General features: G+C 38.3%; 1 protein-coding gene, 1 non-coding gene and 1 pseudogene across 5 annotated transcripts in view; 2 read left to right on the plus strand and 1 right to left on the minus strand.

Annotated features, from left to right (window-relative positions):
• The window catches only part of LOC105713634 (aldo-keto reductase family 1 member A1-like), a 51,722-nt pseudogene extending 28,296 nt beyond the window's left edge, over window positions 1–23,426 (plus strand).
• Window positions 1–23,899, plus strand: part of BRAF (B-Raf proto-oncogene, serine/threonine kinase) — a 201,031-nt gene that overhangs the window by 28,480 nt on the left and 148,652 nt on the right. The window lies entirely within an intron of this gene.
• LOC135274300 (U6 spliceosomal RNA) lies at window positions 12,436–12,541 on the minus strand. Its single transcript, XR_010342154.1, has one exon. It is a non-coding gene; the product is annotated as a U6 spliceosomal RNA (small nuclear RNA).

Below are 23,899 nucleotides of genomic sequence, written 5' to 3' on the forward strand. Positions count from 1 at the left end.
GGAGGGTTGGTTTTATTTCTGAGAATCTTTTTGTGTTATTGTGAATGCGATGTTTAGAAAAAAATATATTTTTTACTGGATATTCATATGCAGAAGAATGAAACTAGACCCCCACCTCTCACCCTATACAAAAATCAACTCAAAATGGATCAAAGACCTACCTGTAAGACCCAAAACTACAAAATGAAACCACAGTTTAGTATCATCTGACCCCAGTTAGGATGGCTGTTATAAAACTATTAGAAGAAAACTTGGGGGAATGCAAATCAGAACCACAGTGAGGTATCATCTCACCCGTGTTAGGATGGCTGTTATAAAAGAGACAAAAAATTAAAAATGCTAGTGAATATACAGAGAAAAGAGAATTCTTACATGCTTTTAATGGGAATGTAAACTAGTATTGCCACTATGGAGAATAGTATGGAGGTTCCTCGGAAAACTACAAATAGTTACAAAGGTTACAAAGGGTAAAACAAGAAATAAAAAATAATAAGAAGAAAACTACAAATAGAGTTACCTGTGATCTAGCAATCCCACTACTGGCTGTTTATCCAAAGGAAAGTAAGTCAGTACATTGAAGAGACATCTGCATCTCCATGTTTATTGCAGCACACTATTCACAGTAGCCTAGATATGGAATCAGCTTAGGTGTTCAGCAACAGAAGAATGGATAAACAAAGTGTAGTTATATATGCAATGGGATGCTATTCAGCCATAAAAAGAAAAAATCCTGTCATTTGCAGCAACATGATTGGAACTGGAGGACATCATGGTAAGTGAAATAAGCCAGCAAAAGAAAGATAAACCCTCATGTTCTCACTCTTATGTGGAAGCTAAAAAGAGTTGATTTCATAGAAGTAAAAAGCAGAACAGAGGACCTTGGAGCTGGGAATAGTAGGGGTAGAGTGGAAGCCCTGGGGAGATTTGTTAATGGATACAAAATTACAGCTGATAGGAAGAATAAGTTCTAGAGTTCTGTAGTAGTATAGGATGACTATAGTTAATAATATATAGTTTCATAAAGGTAGGAGGAGGATATTGAATGTTTCCAACACAAAGAAATGACAAATATTTGAGATAGTGTCTGTGTTAATTACCCTGATCTGATCACTGTACATTACACATCACTATGTGTACATTACACAAAAAAGTGACAAATGTTTGAGGTGGTGTCTGTGTTAATTACCCTAATCTGATCACTGACATTACACATCTGTAAATATGTACAATTATTATGTATCAATTAAAATTTTAAAAGATTTCTTGTTGATGATATATAGGAAATCTGTTGACTCTTTAGTACATGGATGTTATATCTGATTGTTACAGAACATTTACTACTACTAAAGTTTATCAATGGATTGTCTTGGATTATTAAGTAACACTCATAAATAAAAATAATGATTGTTTTATCTCTTTATTTTCCTATCTTTGTCTCCCCCTTGCCCCCACTTATTCTAAAGCACTGGCTAGTGCCTCCATTATAATATTTGATAATTGTAATGATAACAGGCATCTTTATTTCTCCTGTCTTTAGTGAGAATGCTTCTATTATGCTTGGTGACTTAAAGACTTCTTGTAGATAACCTATATGCAGTTTAAGAATGTTTGTTCCATTTCTAGTTTGCTAACAGTTGGGTATTTTTTAAAATCGTAAATGGGCATTAAATTTTGTCAGATTTTTTTTTCCTACATTTATTGAGGTAATCATGTTTTTTTCCTACATTGATCTATTCATGCAAGTAATTGTATTGGTAGACTTCCTAGTTTTGAGTAGGCAATTCTTGTGTGACTGGCTACATTTTATCACAGTGTATATTCTTTTAATTGATTGTTGAATTAGGTTTGCCTAATACAGGTTTTTATTTAGGAATTTTACAGCTGTATTCATAAGTGAGCTTAGTCTGTAGCTGTCTGAGCTGTGCCATAGTTTTGGTATCAAAATTATACATTAGTGTTGTTAGAGCTGATTCACTTTCCAGATTTTTCTGTGATTTTGGCCAGTTTTTATACAGACCAAAGAATATGTTTCTTGAAACTAAGTTCATTAGGCTTTAAATAATCTCTGGGCCTATTCTTTTCTTTTCTTTTTTTTTTTTTTGTGTGTGTGTGTGTGTGTTGTCAGACTGGAGTGCAGTGGCGTGATCTCAGCTTACTGCAACTTCCAACTCCCTGACTCAAGCTATTCTCCTGTCTCAGCCTCCCGAGTAGCTAGGATTACAGGCATGTGCCACCATGCCCAGCTAATTTTTGTGTTTTTAGTAGAGACAGGGTTTCACCATGTTGGCCAGGATGGTCTCTATCTCCTGACTTCATGATCCACCCACCTTGGCCTCCTAAAGTGCTAGGATTACAGACGTGAGCCACCATGCCTGGCCTCTGGGCCCATTCTTTTACTTTCTTTTTTTTTGAGATGGAGTTTCGCTCTTGTTACCCAGGCTGGAGTGCAGTGGCGCGATCTCGGCTCACTGCAACCTCTGCCTCCTGGGTTCAGGCAATTCTCCTGCCTCAGCCTCCCGAGTAGTTGGGATTACAGGCGTGCGCCACCATGCCCAGCTAATTTTTTGTATTTTTAGTAGAGACAGGGTTTCACCATGTTGACCAGGATGGTCTCGATCTCTTGACCTCGTGATCCACCCGCCTCGGCCTCCCAAAGTGCTGGGATTACAGGCATGAGCCACCACGCCCGGCCCCTACTTTCTACCTTTCTGAGTGAGTTTTAGATGTAGATGTTATATACAGCATTTATTCAGGGCTTTGGTTTGTGAGCCCAGTTTGTTTGTTTGTTTCTTTCTTTCTTTCTTAATAGATGAGTTTATCTCATTTATATTTTGTTGATAAGGCAGTTCTCCCATATTATTAATTATATTTTTCTTTGGGTGCTTTGTTTTGTCTCTTACGCGTGCATGTGTGTGTATTTGTTTCCCATTTAATAGTTTTTGGTGGTTTATAAATCTTATTCTTCAAATATTTAATATCTGAAAGCCTCCTTTTCTTGATTTGTGAAAATAACCGCAATTATTTTAACTCCTTGCTAATAAAGATAAGAAAATCAATCCACTTATACCTCCATTTCCTCAGCTACCTTACAAAAATTTTTTTTCATCTCTTCATATGGGAAATAATAAACCTTTTCAATTAAAAGAAAATACATTTATTTTTTATTTTATTCTTAAGTCTCAGAGTTACATGTTTGAATGGGATTAATATTCACCTTTAATTCTTTAAAACCCTGACTCCTTGATTTCTAATTCTGCTGTTTTATTGATCTTTTCATTAGCTGGATTTTCCTATCAAGTAGTTCTGTTTTTTCTGAAGAATGACTTCCTTTTTTCTTCTTCAGCCACTTCTTTCTGTTTCCTTCATCTCTGAAGTGGTCTTTTTATTACCTTCCATGTCTTTCTTGAACCCTGCTAACTCACTTTTCATTTCCTTATTATTTTTCCTTTTTTTGGAGTAGTATCTGGCTCTGTTATCCAGGCTGGAGTGCAGTGGGGTGTGATCTTGGCTCACTGCAACCTCTGCCTCCTGGGGTCAAGCCATCCTCCCATCTCAGCCTCTTAATTAGCTGAGACTACAGATGTGTGCCACCACACCTGACTAATTTTATGTATTTTTTTGTAGAGACAGGGCTTCATCATGTTGGCCAGGCTGGTCTCAAATTCCTGAACTCTAGTGATCTGTCTGTCTCAGCCTCCCAAAGTGCTGGGATTACAGGAGTGAGCCACTGCCTGCTGCCTCATCTCCCATTTCATCTGTTCTTCAATTTAGTTTTCTCAGAGTCATTTTTTCCCCTAAAATGCATTTGATAATGGTAGATGGGGATATATCAGACAGTTCTTTTGTTTCCTTGACTGATTTCTGGTATTTATTTCATCTGCCTTTGCCTATTATGTTTCTTCTCTCATCCACTGCTCCCTGTTTTATTGGTGGTATAGGAGGGTGGGGGTGTTAACATTTCTCTTCATAGGCCCTTTGATGGATTCTTTCTTTTTATTACTCATCCTTGTTGTGTTTGAGTACTTCTATTTGAGCCTGCTGTTTGCTTAAGAATGTTATGGGGAACAGCAGGGAGAATAAGCCTAAGTAGGCATAACCTTTTTCTCAGACATCTTGTCTCAGAAAGCTCATTCACCAAATCTGTTGTGTTCTCTACCCTGGGAATACATCACTCCTCTGTTTTTAATGCCTTCTTTTCTCCCTTTCTGCCATTTTGGGCCAAGCCAGTCATTCAGTCAGGATGAAGACTCCATCCAGGCAGGAGATAGGTGAGGCTTATAGTGAAGTTAGACATCAAATCGATTCCTGTTTCATGATTGATTTTTAATTTTGTTCTGCTTAGCTGCCTTTAGCTTTAACCTTTTATATCTTATGTTCAACATTTATTCTTACAAAGGAACTGGTTCCCAACATAAATTTAAAATAAAATTAAAAATTACCAGTTCCCTCCTCTAGCAAAGTGTAACTGCTTTTATTTTATGTGACTTGATCATCTCATGCATTGTTTTGTTCCCTGGATCGTTTGGGGGTGGGAAAGTAAAGACAGGGAGGTCTGTGTTTCACTTTAAAAACAAATGTCTAAACCAGATAAGAACTCCGCAAAATGTCATAGTTCGGGTCCTCTGTGATCTTGCTCTTTCCTACCTCTCTACCCATGTCTATCAGCCATCCTTGCTGTGTACTAAATGCTCTAGCACAGTATTTCCTAAAGTTTATGTTGTGTATACTGAATATTCAAAGTGTTCTCCCAAAGATAGTTTCCATAGTTTACAATTTTCGGAAATTTTAAATGTTCCTCATTGCCTAACCTGTTGAGTTTCTAAGCCCAAATGAGGGATACCGTGTCATCTGAATCTTACTTGATTTCTGTATTTCACATATTAAGGGATTCATCTAAAAAGTATCTAAATTGATTTGGCAAGCAAGTGATACCCTGTACAATAATATATAGCTCTTCTTTTGGGGTTTCATAATTGGATATTAGCATAGTAATGGTTGAGAAGAACTGTAGTAAAGAAACTTACCTTTGTTTATTTTTTTATTTTTATTTTTTAAGACAGAGTCTCCCTCTGTCACCCAGGGTGGAGTGGAGTGTCATGATCTCAGCTCACTGCATTCTCCACCTCCTGGGCTCAAGCAGTTCTCTTGCCTCAGCCTTTCAAGTACCTGGGATTACAGATGCGTGCCATCACACCTAGATAATTGTTTTTAAATATTTTTAATAGTGATGGGGTTTCACCATGTTGGCCAGGCTCATCTTGAACTCCTGACCTCAAATGATCCACTCGCCTTGGCCTCCCAAAGTGCTGGGATTATAGGTGTGAGCCACTGCACCTGGCCTTACTTTTGTCTAAATTAGAATTTTATAAACTTCCTTGACTATGGAACATTGCTTCTGTGTAGTATATGCTAATATTCTCTGAAACATTTTAGGGAAATGCTGTTTAATTCCAATCAAACCCTTGCATTTTTCATGATTGTATCCTGTTGTTTCTGTCCCTTGTCCTAGAATGCTCTCTTCCTTCATCTTTTCCCCACCACCCAATTTTTTTTTTTCAGTGGTTTCTGAGGTGATACTTGCCCTGCTGGGAGGCATTTGGAAATATTTTGATCGCCATGACTGGAGGATGCTATTTGGATTTAATGCCCACAGATCAAGGAACACAATGCACTAGAAGTCCTACACAGCAAAGAATTGCCCCACCCAAAATGCCACTTTTACAGTGGCCCTCCATATCTACAAGTTCTGCATCCTAGGATTCAACCAACTGCGGATCAGAAGTATTAGGAAAACAATAAAAAGTAATACAATAATACAAATACAAGATAATATAGTATAGCAACTATTTATGTAACATTTACATTGTATTAGTCGTAAGAAATCTAGAGATGATTTAAAGTATATGGAAAGTATAAATTATAAGTACACTCCCTTTTTATATAAAAGACTTCAGCATCCAAGGATCATGGTATTGTAGGAGAAAGTCCTGGAACCAATCCCTATATGGAGGGATGACTGTAGACTCCTTTGGAGAACACTGAACTCATCAACTTTTACTCATCCTTCAGAATTTAGTTCTGGTTATCTTTTCCAGAAGCTTTCTCTAAGTACTTTTGTTTTCCCCTCTACTCCACACCCTATCATCTTCTCTGCTTGGTTCTCTCATAGTATTTTAGGCACATCTTGATTATTTGAAGTAACCACTTTGTAGTATAGGTGTCTCTAATACCTCTACTGTACTATGAGCTCAAATCTTTGAAGGCAGAGACACTTTGTATCCTTAGTTCATGATATATAATTAGTCTTTTAAAAAATGCATGTTACATGAATACATTAATAAATAAGTTATACTTTTAATTTAAATCAGAATTGTGATATGCCTCTTGAAAAACTGTTGCTTAGGCTGCATTAATAATCTTGGGCAACTGTGGAAAATAATCTCATTTTGCTCTCATAATAGATAATTAAAATATGCTTCCTTTCATTCAGGTATGGGTAACAGATGTTAGAGTAGTGTTTTATTTTGGTTTTGACCTTGGCTGCACATCAGAAGTGCCTGGAGAACTTCAAAAAGTACAGATACCTGGGTCCTTTACCCAGAGGTTCTGGTTTTTGAGGGTGAGGCCTTGGCATCTGGATTTGTAAAAGCTTCCAAGGTGATTTTTAATCTGAGGTTAAGATGGAAAACTCATTTCGTGAGACACTGATATGTAGCATTTTGGGAAGTCAGTACACTTTAGAGTAAGAAGTTACTAAATCATTGAAGAACAGTGAAAGGAGTAGGATTTTTAGCTTAGAAAAAAAAATCTAGATGGAGTATGTGAGTTCTCTGAGGGCTACAAGAATGTGTCAGTCTTGCTCATCCTCAACTCTTAGCATGAGCCTGAGCACATAGTAGGGATTTGGTAAATATTTATTGGCTAACAGAAGAATATCTGTCATTAGGTGTTTGAAAGATAGTCATTGTGGAACTACAGAGATTATCCCCAAAAAAGTTGTATAGTAATAATGTACCACTTAATTTTATGATTAAATATAATGAACTGGATATCTAATTCATTTATTATTTCAGTTTATTATTTAATTTGTGCCAGGCACTGAGGATTCCATTTGATTCTCTGGTCAAATCTATGAAGTTTGTATCACTCAAATAATAGGAATATGTCAAGAAACTGACACTTGGGGGTTAAGTAATTTGCCTAAGGTTACAAAGCTAAGTGACAGAGCTGGAATTCTCATTTTAAAATCTGTGCTCTTATTCATTATGCCTTCCATAAATCTTCACCCAACCCTAAGAGTTAGATACTGTAATTCCCATTTTGTAGCGGAAGTAGGTTCAGAAAGGTTATGCAGCTTGCCTAAGGGCACACTGCTTGAGTAGAAGATTTGGGACTTGGACCCAGACATTGATCTAGAGTCCATGCCATTAACTTCCATGCTATTGGAGCCCCCTTGCTTCCTACCATATAATGTACAACCATCTGTTTTCTTGAGATTACTAACCACAGTTGACAGCTCGTGTTGCTCTCCTTACACATTTCGACTGATGATTTGAATTTGGATATTGTCTTGAATCTGCTTAGTACCCTGGACTGTGGTAGCCCTAGAAAATAAAACATTGCATTACCAGATTCTTTTTCTTCATTTCTTTTTTCTTTTGGTTTGGATTTTAAATCTGAATTTTAATAAACTCACTTGTATTAATACACTGATATCTGTTAGCTTCAGTATTTGAGTTAGTAGTCTCCAGACTTAAAAATCTTGTGCTCTGTCATAAAAAAAGTGAGCTATTACCCCAGTACAAATCTGTTTTATTTATGCTATATGTGTCCCACTAAAGAAAATGGTAATACTTTATATATAAAATATGAACTTGTTAACATGAATTTTTAAAAAGCCAAGCTAAAAATGAAATTATGAAGTGTTTTTTGGTCTTTAGCTAATATTTCAAATTACAACATATCGTTAGGCCAAGGTTATCATTATAATAGTGTGTACAAATTCATATTTTAAGTAATTTGGATAATTTTTTAAACAGCCAGTTTCTTGTCAGGGATTATTAGGTTAGGGTTTCTCAACTGGTGCTGTTGATGTTTTTCAAGTGGGTAATTCTTGCCTGGGGGGGCCGCGCGGGTTATTCTATGCATTGTAGGATGTTTAGCAGCTTCCCTGGCCTCTACTCACAAGATGCCAGTATTACCCCCCAGTAGAAACATCAAAAATTCTGTGAGGCATTACCAAACGTCTTGAGAGGCAAAATTACTTCTGGTTAGGAACCACTAGATTAGATCATTGTTTTTATCCTGTATTATGGATGACAAACAGCTTGTGCTAGGTAAGGAAAGTGTTAATTTTGATTTTTTTTTTCTCTAGCAGCAACAATGTTTTCTTCAGTATGAAGTTTGAGATCTGTTTGTAGGAATTCCTTTATTCACTTGTTCATTCTATAAGGTTTAGTTAAAACTTGGTAACATAATCCAATCCATACATTTACTTAAATCAGTATATGAGTCATAGTATATCACAGTAAGACAAATGAAAGAGGAGAGTGCCACTGTCAAGTGTTCTGCCATATGAAATGCCCAGTCGTCAGCAGACCTCTTGACTATATGTGTCACATCTCTGATACTAACCGTAAGTTAGGGTACCTATGTAAATATTAAATGCTGAGGCCAGGCATGGTGGCTCACACCTGTGATCCCAGCACTTTGGGATGCCAAGATGGGGAGGATAACTTGAGCCTGGGAGTTCGAGACTAGCCTAGGCAACATAGCAAGACTCCCATCTCTACAAAAAATTTTAAAAATTAGACAAAAGTGGTGGCATGCACCTGTAGTCCCTGCTACTTGGGAGGCCAAGGTGGGAGAATTGCTTGAGCCCAAAAGTTTGAGCCTGCAGTGAGCTGTAATCACACCACTGCACTCCAGCCTGGGCACAGAGTGAAACCCTGGATCTCAGAAAATAAATAAATATCAAATGCTGACTTTTTCTAATTTTCTAGATGAACACATTAACTAAATAATGTAGCCTACCTATATCCCCAACAAAGAGTCTTCCTACAGGTCCTCGGGTATATGTGCATACCTATTTGTAAACCACTCATTTGACCATCACATTGTAACTTATTGTTCAATTTGTGTCATTGCAGCCATAGTACTCAAAAAGGAAAAGTAATTTTAGCTCGCTGAACTGACGACCACCTAACCAACTCATCAGGTTAACTGGTGTTCTCCATTGATGTGAATTATATTTAAAGGAAGATTGTTGGTCCTGTATCAAAGATTAGAGAATGAATGTTCATTTTACAGTTTTAAGTAATTAAAATGTTCAAGGCCTGTGTTTACCATTCCTCATGATTCCCTTACCTTTTCAATTAATTAGCCACTGGACATAATTACATTGACTATAGGGGCTTTTGCACCATACCAGTGATGGAATTGTGATGACTTACTTGTGGAGTTGGAACTACAATTTCTCTTAGCACCCTATTTATTTGGTTGTCTAAACTTGTAGCCGAATTATAATACAGTTTTCAAACTTTCTGTTTTGGAATGGTAATTTCCTCTCAAAACTGTAGCTTCCTCCTTGCTACCTTACAGGTTTGTTGTGAGAGTATTCCTCAACAGTAGTTCAGACTCTCATTACTTCTTGCCTATAATTGTAGCTTAGTTTTAATGGGATTCCCTGCCTCCAGTACCTCTCTGGCATGTTGGTTAACATAAACATTATTGCCAGATTAGACATCCTAAAATGTATAATGTCTAATCAGATCAAAAGCCATTTATAACAACAAAAATGACATTAAAAAATTACTATGTCCTGGGCTTAGATGTAGTCTCTGCAATCAGTTGTTCATTTAACAAATTATTTTAAAAACACATACACACACGTGAATTCTGAATTGTGATATGTGTCAAAATAAAAAATATGGGGTGATGGGAGAGCTTAATGAGGATCAAATATAGATTGGGAGGAAGGTGATGAGGAAAGGCTCTTTTGAAAAAGTGAGGTTTAAACTATCTCAAGAAGAAGCTGTGCTTACTTTAGAAAGGTGCTGGGCAAAGCGTATCCCAGGAAGAAGGAATAGCATGTGTGAAGGCTCTGCTCTGCTGCTGAAATTGTGGTTGAGCTTATTGAGTATGGCTAGAGTGCATAGTGCCTGATGAGGCAGGAGGTAAGCTAGGATGAGATATTTCAGATCTTGCACTCTATACTAAGAAGTTTAGGTTTTATTCTGAGTGACTGGGGAGACATTAAAGGGTTTAAGCAAGGGGAGTGTTGTGAATCAGTTACGTGTTTTACAGATTCCACTCTGACTACAGAATGGATGAGAGCAGAATAGGAGTTAGGTCAAAAGAAGTGGGGAAACCGGTTAGGATGCCTTTGTAAGTAGTAGTAGGTCAGAGAGAAAGGATGATAATTTTGACTAGAGTCATGACAGTAAACAAGGTGACACATGAAGTGATTATGTCATAAACTATTACCATTACCCTGTGAAGGAAGTATGAGCAGAATAAGATTTAGAATAAACTTATCCAAGCCCATCTAATAAATGGTAGTGTGAAGAACTGAAACAGTGGGTGTTTCAGGACATTTTGATTCTTGTCTCTAAAATAAAATCCAAACTCCGTTGAAGATTTTTCAGTCTCCTCTTACTATCTTTATCTCCTCCTAAACTCCTACTTACCTATGCTATAAGCATACCAAACTATTGCAGGAAGTATCATGAACATATCCTCTACCTTGATGCCACTGATGATTGTTTACTGTGGCTGAAATACTCTTGCTCCCACATACACTTAACAAAATCCTACTCATTGTTTAGGATCCAGATCAAATACGAACGAAACCTTCCAAATTTGCCTCCAGATTGATATTGCCCATTTATCTTCTTTTAACCACAGTAGTTTATATTACTATCACATTATAGTATATTATTCAATAAATGTCTATGTAATTGATTATGTGCCAGGTACTATGTGTAGACAATATGGACATATCCACATATAAAAATAGACACAGTTGCTACTTTTGTGGAATCTACATTGTAACACAGACTTTAAACAAAATCTGGGCACAAATATGTAACTAAATATTAGTAAGAGGTAGGAAGGAATAGTAAAGGGTGCCTGCAGGTTTCTGAAACCCTAATATGGCCCTTGAGGTCAAAATTGTTTTTATAATCCTACTAAGATATTATTTGCCTTTTCATTCTCATTTTTATGAGTATATAGTAGTGATAGGATGTATGATATTGCAACAAATTGAATACAGAAGGCACGAGAATCCAGATCTCTTTTGTTAAGGCAGACGTTAAAGAAATTGGCAAAAAAAAAAAAAAATTTTTTTTTAAGCCACTTTGGGGCTGCGTGCGGTGGCTCACACCTGTAATCCCAGCACTTTGGGAGTCCAAGGTGGGCAGATCACTTGAGGTCAGAGTTCAAGACCAGCCTGGCCAACATGGTGAAATCCCATTTCTACCAAAAATCCAAATATTAGTTGGGCATAGTGGTACACGCCTGTAATCCCTCCCTGTAATCAGGAGGCTGAGAGGCAGGAGAATTGCTTGAACCTGGGAGGCAGAGGTTGAAGTGAACTCCAGCCTGCATGACAAGAGCAAGACTGTCTCTCAATCAGTCAGTCAGTCAATCAGTCCCACTTTGCCTTCTCATTTTTTGTTGTTTTGGAAATGTGGTTGGTTTTTTTTTTTTTTCCATTTAAAAATAGATCACTTTTGTTAATGAGTTTTTTTTTATTTTAAAATGAGTTTTAAACATTTCTTGGTTATAATTTTTAATGTGGTAAATACTGATAGCGATAAAGTACGTAGATAAAAGCTTTCTAGGGTCCTCCATACTTTTTAAGTGTGTGAAGGAGCCAAGTGTGGTGGCTAACACCTGTAATCCCAACACTGGGAGGCCAATGCAGGAAGAGCCAACATAGCAAGACCGTATCTCTATAAAAAAATTTAAAAATTAGCCAGATATGATGGTGTGTGCTTGTAGGCTTAGTTACTTGGGAGGCTCGGGTGAGACGAGGATCACTTGAGCCCACGAGTTTGAGATTGTGTGAGCTGTGGTCATGCACTGCTTTTCTGCCTGGACTACAGAGTGAGACCCTATCTCAAAAAAAAAAAAAAAAAAAAGGTGTGTGTGATATGTGTGCACGCAAGCGCATGTGCGCGTGCACTGAGAGAGAGAGAGACAGAGAGAGAGAGATCCTGAAACCAAAATGTTTGACAACTCTGTAATGGAGATCTGATTTAAATTGGGGGCTTCTGGAAAAGTAAAAGATAATCTTATGCCTCTGTTAAATTCTTATGTTCTTCTAAAAATTAGGAGTGTGGTTTTCTCTGTATTTCCAAAACCTACAATTCTTTTTATAAAATGGGTGTGTTGGTCGAATCTAAATTTATTTAAATTTTTTTAATTTTAAAAAATATGGAATGCTTCATGAATTTGCATGTCATCCTTATGCAGAGAGGCCATGCTAATCTCTGTATTACTCTGATTTTAGTATATGTGCTACCGAAGCAAGCACCAAATTCTGTTTTCAGAGTCTGCTGTAGATGGCCATTCTTGGATTTGTGGTTTCATTGAAACTTTTGTTGGAAATACCACCTTACTTCTGATTACTGTAGGAAATAGATCTAGATTCAATAAAGGATTAAATCAAAGGAATTTAATTCAAATTCCTCTTGGTATGAAGCTGGGAAGATTGCTTAACCTGCTAAACCTTATCATTATTCATCTGTAACATGGAATACATATTATTTTACCGTAGTGTAAATATTTAATGAATGAATGTTTGTGACCTGATTAATAACAGAGATAATCCATAAAATGATAATTCTTTTATATACAGCACATACGTTTTGGGGTTAGTTTCAGTTAGTGAGCAGAGAGGCCTGTGGATAAATCAGGATATAATAATCATCATTTAAGGACATATTCACCATTCAAACAGTTTATCAGAAGGGAGAAAGCCAGAATGATCTATTGTATGTTATTCATCTTTAGAAAAAGGAACAGAAAATATGGGCTTAGAATATTTTAATGAAGTAGTTCTATGTTGCAATGTAGATGATTTAAGGATGGGGTAGAGTTTTATATGTCTGGTACAGGAACAGTGCCTCACATTTTACTAAATGTTTGAGTAATATTAATTAACTAGAGATTCTTAAAAACACATTTTTAGAAGCCTTGAAAAAGATGTATACTACAGATTAAAGGCCAAGCCCAAGAAAGCTTACATGGCTAACTGGAAAAATAAATAAAGGTACCATAGAAGAAAAAGAAAATTGCCCTATGGAGAGAAGATGTGGTGTCATATGGTGTGACTAAATAGGATCCAGTAAGATAAGACATGGTAGAGCATCTTCAGAATGATTCTATGTTCCAAGGTTAAAATGTAACTATATTATAAAGGTAGTAAGCCAGTGAAAGAATCCTTAAGATCCTAGTGCAGAATGTTTGACAAGAGATAAGATCAGCTGACTACTGTGGTATTCATAGCAGAAAACCATAGGAAAATTACCCTTTTTGATATTCTTTCTTGAAGAAGATAGGTCTTTTTTTTTTTTTTTTTTTTCTCTTTTGAGGTGAAGTTTCCCTCTTGTTGTCCAGGCTAGAGTGCAATGGTGCAATCTGGGCTCACTGCAACCTCTGCCTCCCGAATTCAAGTGATTCTCCTGCCTCAGCCTTGAGGCACCCGCCCTGCCCTCCCAAAGTGCTGGGATTACAGGCACGAGCCACCGCACTTGGCCGAAGATAAGTCCTTTTTTAAGATATGTAGTTAAGGCTGGGTGCTGTGGCTTATACCTGTAATCGCAGCACTTCAGAGGCCAAGGCAGGTGGGTCACCTAAAGTCAGGAGTTCAAGACCAGCCTGACCAATATGGTGAAACCCCATCTCTACTAAAAACACAAAAATTAGCTGGGCATGGTGGTGTGCGCCTGTAATCCCACCTACACTGGAGGCTGAAACAGGAGAGTTCCTTGAACCTGGGAAGCAGAGGTTGCAGTGAGCTGAGATCACACCACTGCACTCCAGCCTGGGCGACAAAGCAAGACCCCATCTCAAAAAAAAAAAAAAATACTTTGAAAAATAAATAATAGTTATTTCTCATTGAGACGAATTCAAAGTTGGCTAGAGCAACACACAGGTTTGGACCTATAACTTGCTTACATTTTAAATATTAGGTTGGTGCAAAAGTAATTGTGTATTTGCTACCCAATAGAAATGATTGTAGACTTTTTTTTTTTTTGTACAACAACTGTAAAGCATTGCAGAAATTATATGTAGAATTATAAGCATACTTTTATTGTGTTTCATTTTATTGTACTTCACAGATAATGTGTTTTCTTTTTTTTTTTTTTTTTTTTTTTTTTTTTTTTACAAATTGAAGGTCGGTGGCAACCCTACCTCAAGCAAGTCTGTTGGTACCATTTTTCCAACAGCATATGCTCACTTTGTGTCTCTGTGTCACATTTTAGTAAATCTTGCAATATTTCAAACTTTGTCTATTTTGGTGTTCTATGATCTTCCATGTTACTATTGTAAAATTGTATGCGGGTGCCACAAACCATACCCATATAAAGCAGTGACCTTCATCAGTAAATGTTGTGTGTGTTCTCACTGCTCCACTGACTGGCTGTTCCCCCAACTCTTCTCCGGCCTCCCTATTCCCTGAGACACAGTGATATTGAAAGTAAGCCAATTAATAACCCTACAGTGGCCTCTAAGTATTCAAGTGAAACCAAGAGTCACATGTCTGTCTCTTGAAATCAAAAGCTGGAAATGTTGAAGCTTAGTGAAGAAGGCAAGTCAAAAGCTATGCCTTTTGTGCCAAACAGCCAGGTTGTGAATGCAAAGGCAGAGTATTTGAAGGAAATAATAAGTGCTACTCCAGTGAATACATGAATGATAAGAAAGCAAAACAGGCTGCACATGGTGGCCCATGCCTGTAATCCCAGCACTTTAAGAGGCCGAGGTGGGAGGATCACTTGAGGCTAGGACTCGAAGACCAGCCTGGCCATCATAGTGAGACCTCGTCTCTATTAATTTAACAAAAGTGAGGCCGGGCATGGTGGCTCATGCCTGTAATCTCAGCACTTTGGAAGGCTGAGGCAGGCAAATCACCTGAGATCGGGAGTTCAAGATCAGCCTGAGCAACATGGAGAAACCCCGTCTCTACTAAAAATACAAAATTAGCTGGGCGTGGTGGTGCATGCCTGTGATCTCAGCTACTCGGGAGACTGAGGCAGGGGAATCACTTGAACCCGAGAGGCAGAGGTTGCAGTGAGCTGAGATCGTGCCATTGCACTCCAGCCTGGGTAACAAGAGTAAAACTGTGTCTCAAAAAAAAAAAGGCAAGCAAAACAACCTAATTGCTGATTTGGAGATAGTTTTAGTGATCTGGATAGAAGATGAAACCAGCCACAACATTCCCTTAAGTCTAATGACTGGCTTCAAAGGACACGCTGACTCTTGTTAGAGGCTAATGCTGCTGATGACTTTAAGTTGAAGCCAATGCTCATTTATCATTCTAGAAATCCTAGGGCCCTTTGGAATTCTGCAAAATTTACTCTGTGCTTGGATGACAACACATTCTTTTACAGCATGGTTTACTGAATTGTTTTAAGCCCACAGTTGAGACCCACTGTTGGAAGAAAAAAAGATTCCTTCCAACATATTACTACTCATTGACAGTGTACCCCGTCACCCAAGAGCTCTGATGATGTACAAGGAAGATTAATGTTCTCTTTCTTGTTTTGAGACAGGGTCTTACTCTGTTGCCCGGGGTAGTGTGCAGTGGTGTGATCATAGCTCTCTGCAGCCTTGAACTGCTGAGCTCAAGCAATCCTGCCTCAGCTTCCTGAGTAGCTGGGACTACAGGCACGTACCACCATGCCCAGCTAATTTTTTTTTTTTAAAGAGAGACAGGGTCTCACTATGTTTCCCAGGCTAGTCTCACAAACTCCTGGTCTCAAGTGATCCTGTTGCCTCAGTAAAGTTTTCTCAACCACTAATAGAGCATTCATTCTGCAGCCCGTGAATAAAGGAGTAATTTTGACTTTCAGTTCTTCTTACTTAAGTATCTTTCATTAGGCTATAGCTGCCATAGATAGTTACTCCTCTGATATATCTGAGCAACATTCACTGAAAATCTTCTGCAAATAATTCACCTTTCTAGATGCCATTAAGAATATTTGTGATTCATGAGAAGTCAAAATGGCACCATTAACAGGAGTTTGGAAGAAGTTGATTCTAATGCTCATGAATGACTTTGAGGGGATCAGAACTTCAATGGAGGAAGGAACTGCAGGTGTGGTAGAAATAGCAAAATAACTAGAATTAGAAGTAGAACCTAGAGATGTGGCTGAATTGCTGTCATGACATGAAGGAAACTACAAGTGCTACTCCAGTGAATACACGAATGATAAGAAAGCAAAACAAGCCAATAGCAATGTCATGATAAAACTTGAACACATGAGAAGTTGCTTCTTACAGATGAGCAAAGAAAGTGGTTTTTTGAGATGGAGTCAACTCCTGCTGAAGATGCTATGAACACAGATAAAATGACAGCAAAAGATTTAGAATTTTATATACCATTAGTTGTTGAAGCACTGGCAGATTGGAGAGGACTGACTTCAGGTTTGAAAATAGTTCTACTGTGGTTCAAATGCTATCAGACCATACTGCCTGATACAGAGAAATATTTTGTGAAAAGAAGTCAATCAGTGCAGCAAACTTCATGGTTGTCTTGTTTAAGAAATTGCTGGCCGGGAGCAGTAGCTCTCCCCTGTAATCCCAGCACTTTGAGAGGCCAAGGTGGGTGGATCACCTGGGGTTAGGAGATGGAGACCAGCCTGGCCAACATGGTGAAACCGCTGCTCTACTAAAAATTCAAAAATTAGCCAGACGTGATGGTGGGCGCCTGTAATCTCAGCTACTAGGGAGACTGAGGCAGGAGAGTTGCTTGAACCTGGGAGGCCGAGTCTGCATTGAGCCAAGATTGTGCCACTGCACTCACAGGCTGCGCAACAGATTGAGACTCCATCTCAAAAAGAAAAAAAGAGAGAAAAATTGCCATAGCCACCCTAACTTTTAGCAAGTCCTGACTTGATCAGGCAGCAGCCATCAACACTGAGGCAAGACCCTCCACCAACGCAAAGATGATAACTCATTGAAGGCCCAGGTAATTGTTAGTGGTTTTTGGCCAGGCCCAGTGGCTCATGTCTGTAATCCCAGCACTTTGGGAGGCCAAGGTTGGGTGGATCACCTGAGGTCAGGAGTTCAAGACCAGCCTGTCTAACATGGTGAAGCCCCATCTCTACAAAAAATACAAAAATTAGCCAAGCACGGTGGCACTTGCCTGTAATCACAGCTACTTGGCAGACTGAGGCAGGAGAATCACTTGAACTCAGGAGGCAGAGGCTACAGTGAGCCAAGATCGTGCCACTGCACTCCAGCCTGGGTGACAAAGTGAGACTCTGTCTGAAAAAAAAAAAAAAAAGTAATTGTTAGTGGTTTTTAACAATATTTTAAAATTAAGATATGTACTTTTTTTTTTTAAGATATATGCTATTGGACATTACTAGACTACATTATAGTCTACACTATTTTTTGTTAATTTTTAAATTGTGGCCAGGCACAGTGGCTTACACCTGTAATCCCATCTCTTTGGGATGCCAAGGGAGGCGTGGATCACTTGAGGTCAGGAGTTCGAGACTAGCCTGACCAACATGGTAAAACTCCATCTCTACTAAAAATACAAAAAAATTATCTGGGTGTGGTGGTGCATGCCTGTAATTCCAGCTACTCTGGAGGCTGAGGCAGGAGAATTGCTCTAACCCAGGAGGCGGAGGTTGCAGTGAGCCGAGATTATGCCACTGCGCTCCAGCTTGGGCGACAGAGCAAGCATCCATCTCAAAGAAAAAAAAATTGATACATAATGATTATACATGTTTCTGGGGTACATCTGATATTTTGATATAGGTATACAGTATATAATGATGAAATCAGGGTAATTGGGATACCCATCACTTTAAACATTTATCTTTGTGTTGGAAACGATACAGTTCTTCTAGCTATTTTGAAATATACAATATATTGTTAACTATAATTTCCCTACTATGCTATCAAATACTAGAACTTATTCCTTCTATCCAGTTGTATGTTTGTCCCCGTTAACCAACTTCCCTTTATCCCCTTCTCCCTCCATTCCTTCCCAGATTCTGGTAACTACTCTACTGTTTACCTCCATGATAAATAACCTTTATGTATTCTGGATATTAGATCTAATAAAATTCCTGACTTGCAGCTGTTTTCTTGCATTCGGTAATTTGTTTTTGTTTTTTTTTTTTTTCACTTTCTTGAGAATGTTCATTGCACAAAAGGTTTTAATTTTGTATGATTTGTCAGTTTTTTTTGTTGCTCATACTTTTGGTGTCATAGACCTAAGAATCCATTGCTAAATCCAAGGTCATTAAGATTTACCCTTTGTCAGATGGGTAGATTGCAAAAATTTTTTCTGATTCTTTTGGTTGCCGGTTCACTCTAATGATTGTTTCTTTTGCAGTGCAGAAACTCTTAACTTTAATTAGATCCCATTTGTCTATTTTGGCTTTTGTTGCCAATGCTTTTGGTGTTTTAATCATGAAGTGCTTGCCTATGCCTATGTCCTGAATGGTATTGCATAGGTTTTCTTCTAGGGTTTTTATGGTGTTAGGTCTTATTTTTAAATCTTTAATCCATCTGAAGTTGATTTTAGTGTAAGGTGTAAGGAAGGGGTCCAGTTTCAGCTTTCTGCACATGGCTAGCCAGTTTTCCCAACACCATTTATTAAACAGGGAATCCTTTCCCCATTGCTTGTTTTTGTCAGTTTTGTTGAAGATCAGATAGTCGTAGATGATGTGTGGCATTATTTCTGAGGCCTCTGCTCTGTTCCATTGGTCTATATCTCTTTTTTGGTAACAGTACCATGCTATTTTGATTACTGTAGCCTTGTAGTATAGTTTGAAGTCAGGTAGCATGATGCCTCCAGCTTTGTTCTTTTTGCTTAGGATTATCTTGGCTGTGCAGGCTCTCTTTTGGTTCCATATGAAGTTTAAAGGGGTTTTTTCCAGTTCTGTGAAGAAGGTCAAATGGTAGCTTGATGGGGATAGCATTGAATCTGTAAATTACTTGGGGCAGTATGGCCATTTTCACAATATTGATTCTTCCTAACCATGAGCATGGAATGTTTTTCCATCTGTTTGTGTCCTCTCTTATTTCCTTGAGCAGTGGTTTGTAGTTCTCCTTGAAGAGGTCCTTCACATCCATTGTTACTGTATTCCTAGGTATTTTATTCTCTTTGTAGCAATTATGAAAGGGAGTTCACTCATGATTTGGCCCTCTGTCTGTCTGTTATTGGTGTATAGGAATGCTTGTGATTTCTGCATGTTGATTTTGTATCCTGAGACTTTGCTGAAGTTGCTTATCATCTTAAGGAGATCTTGGGCGGAGACGATGGGGTCTTCTAAATATACAGTCATGTCATCTGCAAATAAAGACAATTTGACTTCCTCTTTTCCTAACTGAATAACCTTTATTTCTTTTTCTTACCTGATTGCTCTGGCTAGAACTTCCAATACTGTCTAGAATCTACCAAGAATTTTAAGAAAAAAAGAAACAAACCCATTCAAAAGTGGGCAAAGGATATGAACAGACACTTTGCAAAAGAAGACATTTATGAGGCCAACAAACATATAAAATAAATGCTCATCACCACTAGTAATTAGAGAAATGCAAATCAAAACCAGATTGAGATGTCATCTCATGCCAGTTAGAATGGCGATCATTTAGAAATCTAGAGACCACAGATGCTAGAGAGGATGTGGAGAAGTAGGAACACTTTTACCCTGTTGGTGGGAGTGTAAATTAGTTCAACCATTGTGGAAGACAGTGTGGCAATTTCTCAAGGATCTAGAAATAGAAATTCCATTTGACCCAGCAATCCTATTACTGGGTATATACCCAAAGAATTATAAATCATTCTGTTACAAAGACACATGCACACATATGTTCATTGTGGCACTGTTTACAATAGCAAAGACCTGGAACTAACCCAAATGTCCATCAATGATAGACTGGACAAAGAAAATGTGGCACATACACACCATGGAATACTATGCAGCCATAAAAAAGGATGAGTTCACGTCCTTTGTAGGGACATGGATGAATCTGGAAACCATTATTCTCAACAAGCTGACACAAGAACAGAAAACCAAACACCACATGTTCTCACTCATAGGTGAGTGTTGAACGATAAGGGCACAGGGAGGGGAACATCACAAGCTGGGGTCTGTTAGGGGGTGGGGGGCTCGGGGAAGGACAGCAGGGTTGGGGAGGGATAACACTGGGAGAAATGCCTGCCGTAGGTGATGGGAGGATGGAGACAGCAAACCACCATGGCATGTGTGTACCTATGCACCAATCCTGCAAGATCTGCACATGTACCCCAGAACTTAAAGTATAATTAAAAAAAAAAAGATTGACCCTTATATTTTCTTCTAAGAGTTTTATTATTTTAGCCCCTATGTCATTTATTCATTTTGAGGGTTTTAAAAATATGGTGTGAGGTAGGAGTAGACATTTATAGCTATAAATTGTCCTCTGACCATTGCTTTTGCTGTATTCCATAAGTTTTGGTATGTGTGTTTTTTTGTTTTCAGTTGTCTAAAAGTATTTTCTAATTTCTCTTGTGATTTCTTTTTTGACCTTGTATCTATATTCATAAGAGATACTGGTTTATAATTTTCTTTTTTTGTACAATCTTTCCTATTAATGTAAAGGTGATGTTGGCATCATAAAATGAGTTGGAAATTATTTACTCCTTTTCTGTTCCATGGAAGACATTTTGTAGAGGTGGTCTTATATCTTCTTTAAATATTTGATAGAATTTGCCACAAGAGATTTATTTTTAGAAAGGTTTTTAACTATGAGTTTAATTTCTGTAATAGTTATAAGTTCATTCAGATTATATGTTTTATCTTGTGAGAGCTTTGTTTTTCTTTGGTATTTTAGGAATTGGTTCATTTTTTCTAACATTTTGAATCTATGTAGAGTTTTTCATAGTATTCTTATTAACCTTTAAATGTCTGTGTGTAGGGGAGTCTGTAGGATTTTTTGTTGTTGTTTTTTTTTTTAATTATTAGTATTGGTAATTTCTGTCTTCCCTTTTTGTCAGTCTTGCTAGAGATATAAATTTTATTGGTCTTTTCAACCAACCAGCTTTTGTTTTCATCATTTTTTTTTTCTGTTTTCAATCTCATGGATTTTTGCTTTTTATTATTTTTGTGTTGCTTTCTTTGGGTTTATTTGTTGTTCTTCAAGTTTCTTAAGATAAATTTGAAACTGTTTTCCTTGCTGATATAATAGTATCAATTTAAGAGCTGGGCTTGGTGGCACATGCCTGTGATTCCAGCTATTTGGGAGGCTGAGGTGTAGCATCACTGGAGCCTAGGAGTTTGAAACAAGACTGGGCAACATGCTAGACTACATGTCTTTAAAAAAAACTGAAAAAATAATTGTATACATTTAATAATATTAATTAACTGTAGCACTACTGTAGTTGCATCCCACAAATTTAGTATGTTGTATTTTCATTCAGTTGAATATAGAACTAGCCTTGTTCGGATTAACCTTATTGTCATGTATATTATGCCTTTTAAAATTGCTGGATTTCATATGCTAATATTTTGCAAATGATTATGAGGAATATTAGCGTGTAGTCTGGGGCTTCCACTTGACCCAAAGATTATTTAGAAATGTGTTGTTTAATTTCCAAGTATTTGGAGATTTTCCTTTTAACTTTATTTCTAGTTTAATTCTACTATGGTCAGAGAGCATACTTTGTGTGTGTGTGGTTTTTTTTTAAACTTATGAAAGTTTGTCTTATGACTCAGAATATGGTCTGTTTTGGTGAGTGTTTCAGGTGCATTTGACAAGAATATGTATTCTGCTGTTAAGTAGAGTGTTATGTAAATATTGGTTCAGGTGGGTTGATGATGTTCATTTCTTCCCTGTCAGTCTACTAGTTTTATGACTGAAAGAGGAGTGCTGAAGTCATCAAATATAATTAAGAATTTGTTTTCCTATTTTTAATGTGGAGGCAGGAGGATTGCTTGAGCTCAGGAGTTTGAGACCAACCTAGGCAACATAACGAGACCTCATCTCTACTAAAAAAAAAATAGGTATGGTGGCACGCGCCTGTAGTCCCAGCTACTCAGAAGGCCAAGGAGGAAGAATCGTTTGATCCCAGGAGGTGGAGGCTGCAGTGAGCCATAATTATACCACTGCACTCCAGCCTGGGTGCTGGAGAGATACAAAATTAAACATATTCTGGTAAATTGAGGGTGCAGAACCGAGCCCAGGCCACACTATACTATTCACGCTCTGTGCTTGCGCCAAAGCAGCTTCCTGTGTTCTGTACACTGGGCAGAAGATGCCCCTGATTGGTCTGAGTATCTGGAGGAGTAAGCCCAGTCAGCTAAAAGTAACTGTTAAGGATACCTTTAGTGTAGGCTGCTGCCACGTTGACTGTGCTGCTATCTACGTCAGTGAGCCTGAGATTGGGGAGGCCCTGAAGGAGGATGTAGGACCAGGCAAGGCGGTGCCTTGGGAGGAGCTGTTTGTGATATCCAAGCTGTGGAACACCAAGCACCACCTAAGGATGTGGAGCCTGCCCTCTGGAAGACTCTGGCTGACCTCCAGCTCGAGTATCTGGACCTGTACCTGATGCACTGGCCTTATGCCTTCGAGCAGAGAGACAACCCCTTCTCTAAGAATGCTGATGGGACTATATGCTATGACTCCACCCACTACAAGGAGCCTTGGAAGGCTCTGAAGGCACTGGTGGCTAAGGGGCTGGTGCGGGTGCTGGGCCTGTCCAACTTCAACAGTTGGCAGATTGACAATGTACTCAGTGTGACTTCTGTGCATCCAGCTGTCTTGCGGGTGGAATGTTACCCATACTTGACTCAGAATGAGCTAATTGCCCACTGCCAAGCACGTGGCCTGTAGGTAACTGCTTATAGCCCTCTGGGCTCCTCTGATCATGCATAATGAGATTCTGATGAGCCTGTCCTGCTGGAGGAACCAGTAGTCCTGGCATTGGCGAAAAAGTATGGCCAATCTCCAGCTCAGATCTTGCTCAAGTGGCAGGTCCAGTGGAAAGTGATCTGCATCCCCAAAAGTATCACTCCTTGAATCCTTCAGAACATCAAGGTGTTTGACTTCACCTTTAGCCTGGAAGAGATGAAGCAGCTAAATGCCCTGAACAAAAATTAGCAATATATTGTGCCTATGCTTATGGTGGATGGGAAGAGATTCCCCAGGGATGCAGGGCATCTTCTGTACCCTTTTAATGACCCATACTGAGACCACAGCTTCTTGGCCTCCCTTCCAGCTCTCCAGTTAATGAGGTCCTGCCACAATGGAAAGAGGGAGTTAATAAAGCCATTGGAGCATCCAAAACAAGCATCTCCTGCCTCAGCCTTCCAAGTAGTTGGGATTATAGGCATGCACTACCATGACCAGCTGATTTTGTATTTTTAGTAGAGACAGGGTTTCACCATGTTGGTCAGACTAGTCTCAAACTCCTGACCTCAAGTGATCCACCTGCCTCGGCCTCCCAAAGTGCTAGAATTACAGGCGTGAGCCACTGTTCCCACCTTCTGTGCAATTTATTACTGTTGTTTAATGAGTACAGCTCCTCGTAATAGCACTATATACAATATAATTTTCTGTGCTGTTCAGTATATTAGCCAGTAGCTGCATGTGGCTGGGAATGTAGCCTATGAGACTGAGGAACTAAATTTTATATTTTATTTAATGTTAATATATATAAAATTAA

The sequence above is a fragment of the Aotus nancymaae genome, unplaced genomic scaffold (genome assembly GCF_030222135.1).
Source record: "Aotus nancymaae isolate 86718 unplaced genomic scaffold, 86718_ANA_hifiasm-v0.15.2.pri h1tg000002l, whole genome shotgun sequence".
Lineage (NCBI taxonomy): Eukaryota > Metazoa > Chordata > Mammalia > Primates > Aotidae > Aotus > Aotus nancymaae.